Source organism: Carlito syrichta, unplaced genomic scaffold (assembly GCF_000164805.1).
Source record: "Carlito syrichta isolate Samal-C Ts95f unplaced genomic scaffold, Tarsius_syrichta-2.0.1 Scaffold117897, whole genome shotgun sequence".
Lineage (NCBI taxonomy): Eukaryota > Metazoa > Chordata > Mammalia > Primates > Tarsiidae > Carlito > Carlito syrichta.
In genome coordinates this window covers 346,258-349,628 of record NW_007061993.1, presented here as the reverse complement: position 1 = coordinate 349,628, position 3,371 = coordinate 346,258, and positions in this window count along the sequence as shown.

The following is a 3,371-nucleotide window of genomic DNA, read 5'->3' as shown; positions in this document are numbered from 1 at the left end:
AAAAAAAAAAAAAAGATGAAAACACAACCACCTATGGCCCAGCAATTCTACTGCAAGGCGTTTGCCCAAATGAAATGAAAAAAAATGTCCACACAAAAACCTGTGCACAAATGTCCATTGTAGCTGTAGGCATAACAGGTCCAATTGGAAGCAGTCCAACATCCATCAATGAATAAATGAATCGTAGTATATTCATAAAATGGATGAATTAACTGTGTGCAACGTTGTGGGTGAGTGTCCAAAACACCTTGCTGACTACAGAGGCCCACAAAGGAGCCCACGCCACCCACCCAGAGTTCTAAGCACACAGGATCACTCAGCAACGACAGAAATCACACTGGTGGTGTCCTAGGCACAGAGGGCTTGGACTACAGAGGGCAGGAAGGATCCTTCTGGGTGCTGGGGTACACCTTGTGGCTGGGCAACTCACGTCATCTGCAGAAGTCTCCTCCTGTGCCACAGCTGCATTGTGAGGCTAAACATGGAGGCCAGAGAGGATGGAACATGCACAGCTGTCGAAAGAAAACTGGTGTGGCTGTGTCAGCGAGGGTAACAGGCTTGGGGAGGGCTCTGGCCAGAGAGACTGAGTTCCAGGCAGGCCCAGAGCAGCTGAGTCTACAGGGCATGGGAAATCTCCTAAGAGGTCCCACGGCCAGACCCTTGACTCTGTCACTGGAAAGAATTCAACCTGTCCCAGGGCCAGGCCCTCGACTCTGTCACTGGAAAGAATTCAAGGATGAGACACAGAAAGCAAAGGGAGGAGCTTTGATGAGAATCCAGAGAGGGGAGCGGGGCATCTTCAGGAGGGTGATGCACTTTTATCTCTGGCTTCTGTCTGGATTTTTTATGTCAGCTTCATGTCGGTTACAAGTCACAGGAAGTTTGCCTTCAAATGCTGGTTACCCATGCTATAGTTACATGCACTGGGTACCCATGGTAGTTACACATCATGGAAGTTTTTAACCTCTTAACCTATGGCTCAGTAATTTTCCATCCCCCCCATACCTAAGCCAGCTAGCGTCACTGTGATCAGAGAAAGTAGACTTCTAAGCATGGAAAGTTACCAGGGGTGAGGAGGGATGTTACGTAATGATGGAAGGAGTGCCCCACCAAGGGGACCTGACAGTCCCAAACATGACGTCACAGAACCTTCAAAACATGCCAGGCAAAGACAAACCCAGCTGGAAGGAGAGCGGACAAGCCCACAGTCATCCTCGGTGATATCCGCTCTCCCCTCTCCAGAGTCAACAGAAACAGCAGACAGAAAATCCACAAAGATGTTGAAGACTCAAGCTCCACTCCCAACAGGCCTGACCTGGTTGGCATTTCTAGAACGTTCCCTGAAACACAGCCGAAGGCATATTCCTTTCAAGTATATGCAGAACACTGAATAAGATGGATCACGTGCTGGGCCCCTCTACATTCCTGATGCATTTAAAAGGACAGAAATGAAACAGTGTTTCTCCAACTACTAAGGAACTAAGTCAGATCTCAAAAACAAAGATTTGAAATTGGCAAAAGACAGGGGTTGACATTTCACAGAAGAAACATGAGTGGTAATGCCATTCTCTGGTGGGGAGCTGCAGTATCAGTCAAGTGAGAGGACAGATTCCCATGCGATGGGCAGGACACAAGACCCCCTGGCGGGGGCGCATCTATCAACCACCTTGGCAAACTCTGTCCACAACTGCTTGGGCCAACTGCAGCTAAGCAACCTGATGCTGGGTCTGTGTCCGATAGTCACCCCAAGATCCATGTACTGAAAACTCTTCAGAACAGCCCCAAACCAGAAACAGCCCATGTGTCCACCAACAGGGGAATGGGCACATCAGCTGTGGGACTGCCACATGGTTGATCCCTCCAGAACATTGGCCATGTGCAGCAAGCAGATGGGAGGCAAGGAAAGACCAGGTATAAGAGGACACCCTGTGAGTCCAGGACCCAACATGTAAGATCAGGCAGAGGCCAGGCGCAGTGGCTCACACCTATAATCCCAGTACTTTGGGAGGACAAGGCGGGAGGATTGAGCTCAGAAGTTGAGCTCAGGAGTTGGAGACCAGCTTGGGCAATATAGCAAGATCTCGTCTCTATGAAAAATAGAAAATATTAGCCAGGTGTAGTATTGATGTATCTGTAGTTCCCTACTCAGGAGGGTGAGGCAGGAAGATTGCCTGCAGTGAGCTACAATTGCACCACTGCACTCCAGCCTGGGCGACAGAGTAAGACCCTGTGTCCAAACAAAACCAAACAAACAGAAAGACTAGACAGAGCGAACCACAGGTGTTAGGTCACCTTGGGGGATCATGGCTGGCTGGGCTGGCAGGGGATGCCTGGTGCTGGCTAGATGGGCGTGTTACGTCAAGGAGAAAATGGAGCATCACTGATGAATTGCACTCGCCTGTATGCATGCGACCCTGTAGGGTAGGCAGGTGCTGAGAAACATCAGCCAGGATCAACATGACAGGAGCTCCTGTCCACAGAGGAAAGTGTGACACGTAGACACACGGGCAGTGTTGGCCATCATCTTCCAAACGAAGCACTTCCCACTGTGTGCCACAGAATCAATTTCAGGGCTGCAACCTGCATTTTCTGAATAGGACTGAAATAGGAGACTGGAATGAGCACTCAGGGCATGGAGCACATGGCCAGTACCTTTTATTAATATTTACATCTGCACACACTGCACATGGACACCAGGGCTAGGCTGGCGCTTCCTACCGGACGCCAGGTGCTGCAGAGGGCAGGGCTGTGAGGTCCACAGAGGCCAACACTTCTTACCAGAGGCTGGGTGCTGAGGAGTGCTCAGGGCTGCGAGGTCCACAGAGCCAGGTGTGGGATCACCAGGCCTGCGGTTGCAGGTGTGAAACACCTAGACGTTCTGGCGTGTCCAGCATGAAGGCTAGAGGGACAACCACCTTGGGAGAGCATGGCGCTGCCTCTGCCGTGGGCACCTGCTGCCCTGTGATTGGGGTATGCCCAGGTGACTGTGCCAGCCTCAATGTTTAAATGACAAGTCCCGAGGCCAATCCCTTGATCCCAAGAGGAGAGGGCGCACCACGCCAGTCAGGGCACACAAGGAGCCCCAGGGCCAATCGGTTGAGCCTTGATGGGGTTTGATGGCAGGACAGGGTGGGCGGGGTCACAGCTCAGGAGTGGCAACACTGAGTGAGCTGCAGCTCCAAGCTGAGAGCAGGCCTCTCTTGCTGTCTTATGGGCCAGGAGACACTGGCCTGGAGTGTGAGCGTTTGGGAAGAGAGGTACCACCCTGGGCCAGGCCTGCTCAGGGAAGGTGGCTGGGGGACACTGAGGGAGGCTGGGGAACACTGGGAATATTGGGGAGGCTGGGGGAGGTGGCAGGGCTGGAAGACACT